The 13279-nt window shown below is 40.5% G+C and overlaps 1 long non-coding RNA gene across 2 annotated transcripts; it reads right to left on the bottom strand.

The window, feature by feature from the left end:
• Positions 1-6062: 6062 nt before the first annotated feature.
• LOC121312267 lies at positions 6063-13236 on the bottom strand. Of its 2 annotated transcripts, XR_005949740.1 has the most exons (5): positions 13124-13236; positions 12151-12648; positions 11049-11150; positions 6701-6747; positions 6063-6367 (listed from the first exon to the last, which is right to left on the bottom strand). It is a non-coding gene; the product is annotated as an uncharacterized LOC121312267 (long non-coding RNA). The 2 variants fall into 2 exon arrangements; XR_005949739.1 differs by having other exon boundaries at positions 11049-12648.
• Between the last annotated feature and the right edge of the window lie 43 nt (positions 13237-13279).

Raw genomic sequence — 13279 nt, 5'->3', positions numbered from 1 at the left:
GAGTGTGCCTATAGAAATCTCATTTCACTCTGATATCAAACTGCCCGATTCACACAATACAATGAGTTTTCAGGTGCTTACCTTTGACTGAAGCACATGCCGACACTTACACCTCATGCCAAATACTTAAGTCAATGTAAACAATACGAGCAGACAAAATGGCAGTTGAAACAGCTTGGCAATCAATATTACTTTACCACTTCTAACATAACAAAATGCGTAACCCGTGTCAACCGGACAAAACATGGGTAAGACATAGTTTGAGAGAGGCTGATCACACAGGCTGGGACACTGTTCTCTGGATTTGCTAAGTGATTAGACTTCTCGTGGAACAAGGGCAGGTGGATACTAGGGGTGGAAATTTCAAGTAATTTAGTGCTCGAATACTCAAACCTAATGCCAGACAATATTATTCTACATATGCGCCACAAAAATTGCCATGTGAACATTAGAACTGCCCAAGCAGTCATTATGACGGTTCCATTTTAAACAACATCAATATTAAAAAGAAAGACAACTATTAAAACTTAAAAGTTTTATTCAAGCACATCATATCAAACATCTACACAGCCGAAATGCCATATTTAAATGAACAGTTAAACATAAAAGGGTTTACCACATGTAAAGCACTACTTCAAAAAATAAAATAAAAAATATAGTAAAGCAAGGGCGTCTAGATGACATGGTCCTACCCAACCAGGCTCAAGTTTATGCATGAAACCACACACACACACACACACACGCACACACACACAGACTACTGAAAATAGTGGTATGGTCCCATCCTGGAACAATACACATGGTGTGAATGCACAGGACCAGATTAAACAAAAGTCTGCCAACCTGAACTGACCAGGTCTTGACTTACATTCATGAAGAGATATTATTTACATTTTTTTTGAGTACTCGAGTGATAAATGAGTGCTCGAGTAATTATAATTATTACTTGAGTACTCTAACCCACCCCTTGTGGATACTATGTATATGTCTTGAATTCAGATATCTCTCTATCTGTGGTTGGTACAGTGCTGGAATACTGAACTGCTCCAAATTTGAGCAAGGTTCTGCCAGCTTGCAAATAATTTATTAAAGCCATCGAATGACTCACTTTCCTTTACAAGACCTAAATAAATGTCTGAAGTGCAGTGCAGTGGGGAGGGCAAGGCTGAGAGGTGTATGTTTTGTATGTGGCACACTTACAATTTCACATATATCTAGAGAACCACCTATGCAACTGTGATGAAAGGAAAAAAGCCTTCAATATCGATGTTCAAAATGTACTCTATCCTTTAAAATCACTTACTGTCACTAGCCTCAAATGCCATTTACATTTCTTTTTTTATGTTTCCATTCCCTTTCACTTTTTTATGGTGTTTGAAACAATTTTAAGTGGTTCTGTTGCTCTAGTGTAGAGTTAACATGTTTTACTCCAAATGAAAAAAAAAGAGCTGCTTTAGCTTCTTTGAACTTCTCCAGAGAATCGTTGAGCAGCCAATATCGATTCTAATATTATGAGCATGTGAATTTCAGCTCCACCCTCCCCCACATTTTACATAGACAGAGAGTAAGCGGGGTCACATTGTCACATGATCCAAAGGCAATAAGATAGTCCATTCAGTTCCGACACCCAGCATTCTTCAGACAACCAAGTGCAAAGAAAGTCCTAAAGAAGATAAGGGCAGATTTATATAAAAATGATCAGAACTCAACTTTTTCAGGTCCTTTTTTCTACAGTATGGTGATGGGTTTGTGAATCTTACCAACGTGTGTGAACCAATGGCTGTTTCAATTTTCTGTGTTGTGTTGAGGTTGACTGTGCAACACTTTATGCATTCACCTGCTGGTTCTACTGAGGCTAAATATAAATGCAGGCTGGATCTGTTGAAAGCTGCCCTCTTTGGCTCTACATCAGTCCCCAGGTTCCTGGCAGATGTTAACACGTGTTTGATTCAGACTTCTCAACAGTTGCCCCTTTCCCTCTAGGTGTACTGATCTTGTGGAAAAGTACAAGGCACTGTCATAAGTTGTACACTTCATTCAGCCAGGATTCTGCACAAATAATAATAATAAAACAAAAAAAACTTTATATCAATGAACATATTCACTGCCTGGCTAGTTTATAAGGACCCAGAGCCAATGTCAGGTTGGGCCACCATTTACCCTGATCAAAGCCTAGAAATAATGTGGCATAGACTCCACAAGGTGCTGGAAGGTCTCTCGAGTGAAGTTAATCTATTCAATCATTAATATTTTATGCAATTGGTAGATAAGTCGGCAGGGGACTGTGATGTTTAAGTTAATCCCAAACATGCTCAATTGTCCCTGTCATGCTCCTCAATCCATTGGCGCGCTATCTTGTGTAGTGGATGAGTGGATTAAAATGTTATCAATATCAAAGACATACCCACTCAAACTCTCTGTGGTCATTGCACCTCTTCTTGGTATAAGAGACGTTATCATTAATCCCTATGCTGATGTTGTTTTTGTTCTTGAATGGTATGGTAGCAATCTCTGGTAGCAATCTCTTCCTGTGCTGTAGGTCAAATCGTTGGCTATAGACCTACAAGAAATGATCAGGAACAAGCAGTTCAATTATTTAATCTTTAACAGTGTATTACAAAATGGCACACATAGGAAAAGAAGACCAGTTATATATACTGCAAGTCCCGCTTGACCTTGGCGCTGCTGTAATTAGTTCAGGCTCCAGAGCAACTAAATTAAAAACGTCAATTATCACCAGTCTGTCATCTCTTATCTAACTGTAAAAGTTACGGGAGCTGCATGCAATGAAGAGAAAACCATGGTTCAAAGTGCATTTAAATACTGGATTATTAATAATTCAATTACCATATTCATTTAAAGAAAAGAGGTGGGAACACTGCTACAGTGGGATATAGAGGGCTACAGATTGAGGAAGAGATGGGGTCTCTCTTACAGGGGTATAGGTTGAAGGAGTTGGGGGCTATGTTATAGTATAGAGAGGTACAGATTGAGGAAGAGATGTGGTCTCTTGTACAGTATTGAGGGGTACAGACTGAAGGAGTTGGGGCCTCTGTTACAGTATATTGGGGTACAGATTGAAGACGTTGGGGACTATGTTGCAGTATAGAGGGGTACAGATTGAGGGAGGGTTGGGGTGTCTGTTACAGTGAGGTGTGGAATTGGTACATATTGATGGAGAGCTGGAGACTCTGTCATAGTGATGTATGATAAATAGTCACTGAAGTTGAATCAGCTGGATGTAATCTATGTTGAATTCTGGTACCCTGCTCTATTTACATCCTATGCCTGAAATAAACATCCAGATTCCAGCAGAGTTAAATCAGCATGGATTAAACCCTTTATTAAAGAGCAGAACATCAAACCTTCATCAGTCGCTTGGCATGGAGTGCTTCACAGATGAAGTAGTGTACAGAATTGTCTGAGTTCACAGCAGATGTAATGCTTATTGCAGACAGCTCCCCTGGAAAATCACTCCACAGAGCCGAAACCTGAGTCATCAACTATATACCCGACATATTGTATATATTCATCATAGCATTTTTCCAAGGTTTGAGATAGATCCTTATATAAAAAGTGACAGGGTGCTGAAATACATAGAACATCACTGAAAATCACTATAGTCATTCCATTTTAAGTGGACCAAGGGGGGCTGGACTACCTCTTATGCCAGTTTGAGCACCCTTAAAAACAGGCTTTAAAGTGATAATGTTTTTATTATTTATTTATTTATTTATTATTTAGTCAGGCCATCCCCCCTGTGAAACTTGCACATCACGTGGAGTTTATGTATCATCCTCACACGCAAATGAAGGAAACATCCAGTTAAATAGTCTCTGACTAGCAATTTGATTTTAGACTGTCCTAAGATTGCGTCATATGATAAGGCTCACACAGGGACTCACAGAGTTTGTTAGTATTCATTTGGTCTGCACAGTCCCTTCCTCTTGCTGTTCACCCTCTGGATATCTCCAGTGTGCTTCTCTGTAAGGCTGGCACATGCAGATTGTTCTGCACAGTATCTCACCCTCTGGGTGGATGTTTGTCCTCTGGGTAGAGACTTAAAAAATCTGCTGTTTGTTGCTCTGTTTTGCTCTATTCATGTTTTTGTTTCTCTCTCGCATGTTTGATGGCTTTATATACGATGTGATTTCCAATGCCAGAAGCACTTTGGGGTCTTTGGGTATGATAGATGCCTTCCTTCACTCACTGACACTAATTGATTTTAAACCCTGACATTTCAGAGGTTTCTGTACAAGAGCTTGTGCACGTGGGGACGGGATGATCTATGACAGAGATGTTTTGGTGGACCATAAATCAAAGAAAATTGAATTAAATTGTTTCAAACGACGGGACAAAACAGCAGTGTATGGATCAATTTCCTGACTGAATCTGACACATCTTCCATTTGTGGCTTGCTGATGGACATTTTTTAGCCTGATTATTCCAAACACAGTGCAGTTTTTTCTTTTTTTTTTTTTTGCAGGGAGATAACAGTAGGACATTGGTGTATTTCTAAACATTTCTCAACGCGAAAGTTGAGGTTTCGTTTCGTGATAGAGTTAAGCTTATGGTGTCGTAGGACTGCGACGAAGCTTTCGAGCGTTTAACCGACTGAGCACCAAGAAAAATTGTGACATTTTGGTGATTCCGGCAAGGCAACAAAACGGTAAAGTGTCAGAAAGAATTAGAATCTGGGTATTTAAATCGTTAGAACCGTCAACAAGCACTAAGTGTCTTCTAATCTCGTTGCAGACATCGTCCCTCGTGCACCGGGACTTGAAATGACACACGCACCCTGACATTCACAACAAACGCACGCAACGTAACACACACACCTATACAAAACACGTGTGTGTGTAATCTGTAATATTGCATGTGGCATCATTATGAATAAAGTCTCTTTCTATCAGTTTCATTTTAGAATTCGTACCACAGCTCTGCAGGGGGGCGTTGTTCTCGTCACACTGACCTGTGACTGTATTAAAAAAAATTGTTTGTTTGTTTTGTGTGCAGAAAGGGCTTGCTTTGACGTTTAGAGGACGGAGACGGCTATTCCAGCTGCTAGCCCTGACCGCCTCGCCTCACTCCCCTTCCACAAGCGCATTATAACAAAAAGGTATTACAAGTCTACGGAGCCCGGGAGGGGCTATGGCAAGGGTGGGCACTCCGTACTCAACTGATACAGTGAAGGGGGTGAGTTGCATTATTGGGTTCCCCATGCCCTCTGCTGGTCAGCCTGGTGAACTGCAATCTTTTAATCATCAAGGCCTGATTCTTTTCATTATCCGTGTGGAATAAATACATCGTTTAGTTGTCTTGTTGAAGAAAATGTAGTCTGATAGTGTCTTTATCAACAGCTTGGATTTCTAAAATAACTGGGTTTGGAAGATTTGAACGTGTCCCTTTTTAATATTCCACTCTGTGGTCTAAGTCAGATTTTAAAAACATCTTGGCTCATATGTTGCTCCTTTTGAAAATCATGTGATTAATGCCTAATACTGAGGAATGTATTCTTAGATGCCAGATTGAGATTTAGCAATGTGTTAAATGTTCCGGAAGCCCTGTTCTCATGTTTAGAAACTGCAGGAACACATTAGCTACTGAAATTCACAGAAATAAGCAGCAAAAAACAATATTTTGCAACCTGCTTTTGGTTGCCTAAAAAAAGCAGAAGTGATGTTGTAATGAGTATCTTATAATGTACATAATTCTTCTAAAAGATCTTATTTATAAATGTTATGTTTGGCATTTTTGGGTCAATAACCCAGCTATCTATCTATCTATCTATCTAAGGAATCTATCTATCTATCTATCTATCTATCTATCGATCTATCTATCTATCTATCTATCGAGTCGGTTTATTTCAGAAAGGATAGTGTCTGACGAAACAGACAGCTAGATAACAACATTTTTTCTTTTGTATGGACCATCATTAAGTGTAAGCTATCGTATTCATGGAACACGCGTTACACAACGGTCTCTAAACTTATATTTTTTCTTATGGGCACAACGACTAAATAAAATAACAAAATTTCTTTGGGATGGACGTCAAGTGTGCACCCTATACACAAGCACTTCTAGAGCATAGCATCTTACAGTGCAATACCTACAATGCACCATTCAGTGATCACTCAGAATCACACTGCAGCCAAGATAGCACAAACAAAACGTCATCACAAATAAAAAGAATGCATTTTTTAAATGACATAGAAGGTACATGTAGAATAAGCCTGATCTCTGAGAAAGCCCCAGAGTTTCACAGCCCTACTCAGACTCTGTCCCAAGAAACTGGCCTTGACTGGCCTGCCTGTCAATGTCTTGCTGTCTTGATGCTGGAGTAGACAACTTCATTGCTTGGTGCTACCTGCAAGGGAGTCAGTAAGCAGGGTTAGGGACAGTACAGCTTCATTTAAAGTTGAAATACTGGTTTAACAATGAAATACTGTGAAAACTGCCTCAGTATGTCACAGCTACAAACTATCCAGGTGTAGACCTGTGTCTCATCTGGGTTTAAAGTCAAGGGTGCCTTACCGGCCCATGGCCTGTTTCATTTCATTTAACCAAACACACTGTATGGCGCGGCACTGGAACTATTTTTTAAGTTATACCATGATGATAAAAAGAGGATTGACAGATGCTATCTCTGGCTATGTTAGCGCCATGCATTGATCCCCTCCTAAGGGAGTACAGTACTTACATTGCTTGCTGCAATGGGACTGCAGTCCATCTCACCACCGTTCACATCTGTACAAACAAAGGGGTTCTCATGAGATACGAATCATGACAGTGACTGATGATTTCCTGGTAGGAAACACAGGACCAGGTATTTCAATGGTCTTTTATTAACTACCAGAGTTGGGGTCCATTCTGTTTTTTCAATTCCAATTTCAATTCAACCTCAACTGAATCTGATCAATTCCAATTCAATCTGATCAATTACAATTCCAATTAAATCTGATCAATTCCAAACCCAGTTCAATCTGATCAATTCCAATCCCAATTCAATCTGATCCATTCCAATTCCAATTCAATCTGATCCATTCCAATTCCAATTCAATCTGATCAATTCCAATTCCAATTCAATCTGATCAATTCCAATCCCAATTCAATCTGATCCATTCCAATTCCAATTCAATCTGATCCATTCCAATTCCAATTCAATCTGATCCATTCCAATCCCAATTCAATCTGATCCATTCCAATTCCAATTCAATCTGATCCATTCCAATTCCAATTCAATCTGATCAATTCCAATTAAATCTGATCAATTCCAATCCCAATTCAATCTGATCAATTCCAATTCCAATTCAACCCAGAGTATATTAAGGTTAGGTTCCCACTATAACTAGTAAGAGTTAAGTAAGGTTCAGGAGGTATCATGAGGTTGCTTTATAAGTAGGGTTAATCATTTAATCAATTCAATTCAATTACAATTACACTCCATGAAATAATACTACAATTGTGTAGTTAAGCATAATAACTCATATTCATTTGATGTGTACATCTTTACTATTTTATTACAACTGTTTATAATAAAGAAATATTGATTGTTGAAGTTGTGCTAGTAGTGTAGGTTATTGCACACATTATACTGTACGTGTGTACATCCAAGTGATATGAAGAAACAAGACAATGTTCTCCACAGATGTAAAATACTGTCCATGTGAAAAAAAAAGAGTCAAATCACCACATTACCCTACAAAATACAGCATCAACATAACAGTTTATCTTATGAATCTTATTTTTTCATTCAGCATTTGTATTCAAACATGAACATTATCGTGGTTACAGCGGATAATCATAAATTCTTCATATTTCAGATCACTTAGATTACACAGTTCTGGCCTGAATACTTTGCCTGCCACACTAAAAAGTCTCTCTACATGTCCTGAAGAGGCAAGTATGGTGAGATATTTGGAGGCAGGTTAGGCTAAGATAGGAAACTTGCTCTTTTCCTTCTATTATGCTAGATGATCAGCATCTTCTGACAGGCATGGTTGGCTCAAGTAATTAGTGAACTCTTCAGAAGCAGTTGTGCTTGGTGGGGTTGGTGTGGAGTGGGTAGTCATGTATGAAGAAAGTTTTATGCATTTCATTGGTGGGGGTGATGTTGAATCCCTTGCCATGGCATCTACTTTTGGAGACAGATAGATGACCTTGTTGGTCAAAAGTTCTCTTTTACTGTTCACTTCTTCACCCATGCACCAATCCAGTTTGAAATGTGGGTCCAGAATAGCAGCCATCTGGAAACACTCCATGTCCTCAAACTTGGCAAGGCATTTCTCAAGGAAAGACTGCATGGTTACCACGAACTTGCTGTTGTAGGTTTCCCTGATATGTGCCACAGCATGACATAGACCCTGGCAGTGACTACCTGATCTCCCTGGCACTTGTCAGTGGCTTCCTCAAAGGGCTTCAGTATTTCACATAGTTCCCCTATGAGTTTCAGTTCATAAGACTTATACATGTCATGAAGCTCAGACAGAACCTGTGCAAGGACTCGCAGGATGGACCTCATCATCTTCAATTGGCTATTCCACCTACTGGCATTTGTAAACCTTCTAGAGCCTTGGTGGCTTTGGGGGATTTGTGGCAAAAGGATACATGTTTGGAAACCTTTGCTATCACTGCCTGACTGTTCTGAATTATGACATCATGTACTTACTTGAAGGTGTCTTTTGAAGAAGGCTGCTCTTGTTGCACTAGAGACAGATATGCTGTAGTGCTTACATGTAGCACAATGATTTCCCACTGTACCATTTGTACTTGGCTCATCAAAGTGATCAAGGACTGAAGTCTTCCTAGACATTGCGCCTGTATCTTTATTTTGATGTAGTATTTTTTAAGGGGCTGTCCAACAGGATTCTCAAAACAGTTGAAGGTCTACACAATATTTCTTCAGTTTTAATCCAAATGCACAAAACAACCCCCCCCCCCCCCGCCCCTCTCTCTCTCTCTCTCTCATTCTCTCTCTCTCTCTCTCTCTCCTCTCTCTCTCTCTCTCTCTCTCTCTCTCACAGCACCAAACTCCTCCTCCCTTTCACTAAGACACTGCCAGCTGTTCTTTATATAGGACTGGTGATTACCCTTAATTTCATGCATTATCTGCACAGGATTCTATATAAGGATGCTATAAGTGATCCATTAATTTAAAGCTCATCTTCAACTAAAGCTGAAATCTTCATATCAGTCATGACATCTATTGTTTCTGGTTATTAAGCTCTTAAAATTTTCATTATCAAAATGCACAAAGCTTTGCAAATCTAACAGTCATGCTTAAGATGAATATATAGCCAATAAATTATACATTTATCCAGTTCAGCGCAATCAATATTGATATTGATTTACTGAAATCTATCTGTACAAAATTCCAGTTTCATTCAGAATCGACCCCCAACCTCTGTTAACTAGTAAGAATTAGCTCTTTTCAAAAACTAGGAGTAAACACTTTCAAAACACAGTATAATATACCACAGTGCCATATACCATTGTACATTTTTGGTGGATGTTTGCTATGCAATTGCCAGGATGTATTTAAGGACTGGCTATATGTGTGTGAGCCTGACAGCAGTGTGGATTGGCGCATCACAGTGAGATGTGAAACAGCAGTGTGGATTGGCTCATCACAGTGAGATGTGAAACAGCAGTGTGGATTGGCTCATCACAGTGAGATGTGAAACAGCAGTGTGGATTGGCTCATCACAGTGAGATATGAAACAGCAGTGTGGATTGGCTCATCACAGTGAGATGTGAAACAGCAGTGTGGATTGGCTCATCACAGTGAGATGTGAAACAGCAGTGTGGATTGGCTCATCACAGTGAGATGTGAAACAGCAGTGTGGATTGGCTCATCACAGTGAGATGTGAAACAGCAGTGTGGATTGGCTCATCACAGTGAGATGTGAAACAGCAGTGTGGGTTGGCTCATCACAGTGAGATGTGAAAGAGCAGTGTGGATTGGCTCATCACAGTGGGATGTGAAACAGCAGTGTGGATTGGCTGGAGGGAGTGTCTCATCACAGTGAGATGTGAAACAGCAGTGTGGATTGGCTCATCACAGTGAGATGTGAAACAGCAGTGTGGATTGGCTCATCACAGTGAGATGTGAAACAGCAGTGTGGATTGGCTCATCACAGTGAGATGTGAAACAGCAGTGTGGATTGGCTCATCACAGTGAGATGTGAAACAGCAGTGTGGATTGGCTCATCACAGTGAGATGTGAAACAGCGGTGTGGATTGGCTCATCACAGTGAGATGTGAAACAGCAGTGTGGATTGGCTCATCACAGTGAGATGTGAAACAGCAGTGTGGATTGGCTCATCACAGTGAGATGTGAAACAGCAGTGTGGATTGGCTCATCACAGTGAGATGTGAAACAGCAGTGTGGATTGGCTCATCACAGTGAGATGTGAAACAGCAGTGTGGATTGGCTCATCACAGTGAGATGTGAAACAGCAGTGTGGATTGGCTCATCACAGTGAGATGTGAAACAGCAGTGTGGATTGGCTCATCACAGTGAGATGTGAAACAGCAGTGTGGATTGGCTCATCACAGTGAGATGTGAAACAGCAGTGTGGATTGGCTCATCACAGTGAGATGTGAAACAGCAGTGTGGATTGGCTCATCACAGTGAGATGTGAAACAGCAGTGTGGATTGGCTCATCACAGTGAGATGTGAAACAGCAGTGTGGATTGGCTCATCACAGTGAGATGTGAAACAGCAGTGTGGATTGGCTCATCACAGTGAGATGTGAAACAGCAGTGTGGATTGGCTCATCACAGTGAGATGTGAAACAGCAGTGTGGATTGGCTCATCACAGTGAGATGTGAAACAGCAGTGTGGATTGGCTCATCACAGTGAGATGTGAAACAGCAGTGTGGATTGGCTCATCACAGTGAGATGTGAAACAGCAGTGTGGATTGGCTCATCACAGTGAGATGTGAAACAGCAGTGTGGATTGGCGCATCACAGTGAGATGTGAAACAGCAGTTTCTTCAACAGAGACAGCTCGGGGGGTTTACTGAAGAGAAAGAAAACAACTCACCTGCCATTCCTTCTTCAAATGTAAAAGTCACGTAATGAAGTTCGGATTTGTCCTTGTCTTCTTGGGGATCTGGTCTCTGTGTTTCCTCAACCTCTGCGTTACCTTTCAAGAAAGACACACAAGACCAGCCTCTGTTGTCCTCTATGAACATCTCAACAGTGTCAGAAAACAGCAGCTCTGTTCAGTCCGACCATCATACTGGCAGGTACTGTACCAGTACTGTATGTACAGCAACCAAATTATCATGCGATCCATTTAATACACATATTTTTAAAGGGAATGATAATGACACTAGTCTCTTTGTCATATACACATCGTTCTAATAAGAATATTGTGCTAACATTTTTTAAAGCATGTTGCTCAAGACCATGATAGGTTTTATGACAGCATCTCTTTAAAAATTGGTAGAACTACAAAAACTAAAAACGAACTTGTGTTCTACCATGCTGCAGCATGACATCCTTACAATAAAGACACCAGGAGAGTTTTTTTTTTAAGCATTGTACTCCATGTTTGAAAAACAAAGTTGCACAGCTAGAAATAAGCCCATCAGGTACAGTTTGGAGTCTGAGACACTCCTCGATTGCTTATTACTGTTTTTGTTACTTGGCAGGGTGTTTCTTTTTTACTATTTGAAAAAAGAAGTGATATTAGATTTTGAAGTAAAAAAACACGGATATGTTCAGGTATTAATTTAATTTGAAATGCAGACTCCCAGAGGAGTCTGGCACTACCTGTCATTGCCTGGAGTTCAGTGATATTGGAGTAGACTGGCACTACCTGTCATTGTCTGGAGTTCAGTGATATTGGAGTAGACTGGCACTACCTGTCATTGTCTGGAGTTCAGTGATATTGGAGTAGACTGGCACTACCTGTCATTGTCTGGAGTTCAGTGATATTGGAGTAGACTGGCACTACCTGTCATTGTCTGGAGTTCAGTGATATTGGAGTAGACTGGCACTACCTGTCATTGTCTGGAGTTCAGTGATATTGGAGTAGACTGGCACTACCTGTCATTGTCTGGAGTTCAGTGATATTGGAGTAGACTGGCACTACCTGTCATTGTCTGGAGTTCAGTGATATTGGAGTAGACTGGCACTACCTGTCACTGTCTGGAGTTCAGTGATATTGGAGTAGACTGGCACTACCTGTCACTGTCTGGAGTTCAGTGATATTGGAGTAGACTGGCACTACCTGTCATTGTCTGGAGTTCAGTGATATTGGAGTAGACTGGCACTACCTGTCACTGTCTGGAGTTCAGTGATATTGGAGTAGACTGGCACTACCTGTCATTGTCTGGAGTTCAGTGATATTGGAGTAGACTGGCACTACCTGTCACTGTCTGGAGTTCAGTGATATTGGAGTAGACTGGCACTACCTGTCATTGTCTGGAGTTCAGTGATATTGGAGTAGACTGGCACTACCTGTCATTGTCTGGAGTTCAGTGATATTGGAGTAGACTGGCACTACCTGTCACTGTCTGGAGTTCAGTGATATTGGAGTAGACTGGCACTACCTGTCATTGTCTGGAGTTCAGTGATATTGGAGTAGATGGCAGCAGAGTCGTCAGGCTTCTCTTTCATTGGCTCCTGGGTTTGAACTGTGAATCAATGAAACACACTCACAATCTCTCCCATTGTATACCCTTTCTCAGCTCCACTGGAAGCCTGCACCCAGGGACGTATATGCTTCTCCTCACAGTTCAGGAAGCATGTTTGTTAAGTTTCTACATAAACAGATTGCCTGGTTACAATGTACATGCAGCACTAGTAATACAATGAACTATGCAAACCTTATGAAACTGATTTCTTAATTTGTGTCAAACCTTTTTTTACCTAAATGTATTTTTGAACATTTTAATGAAACCTTTGAAAACTAATTTAATTGAAAATTAAGAATTTATAAAATGAGTATAACTTTAAATTCCAAACAGAATTTGAAACAGAGGAAACATTCTATGAAAAAGACCCCTACAGTAGATAAATAGGCATTTCAATTCTGCATCACACTCTGTAAAGAATAGACATACATTGCACTGCCAAATAACAACGTGACTATTGCAACCTGCCACTGACCTGCTGCTCTTTTCCTGTTGCAGTAAAACACCAACACTGTGATGAAGCCAAGCACAAACACGACAGCCACACAGCCAATACTGACGCCCATGACAAAGCTGAGGGTCGTGAACTCTGCTGTAAAAAAAACAATAAGGCACATGTTAAATTAGTGGC

This window comes from Polyodon spathula, unplaced genomic scaffold (assembly GCF_017654505.1).
Source record: "Polyodon spathula isolate WHYD16114869_AA unplaced genomic scaffold, ASM1765450v1 scaffolds_3759, whole genome shotgun sequence".
In the NCBI taxonomy this organism is placed as follows: Eukaryota; Metazoa; Chordata; class Actinopteri; order Acipenseriformes; family Polyodontidae; genus Polyodon; species Polyodon spathula.
The sequence above is the reverse complement of the archived record's forward strand: the minus strand, read 5'-3'. Positions and strand labels throughout refer to the sequence as shown.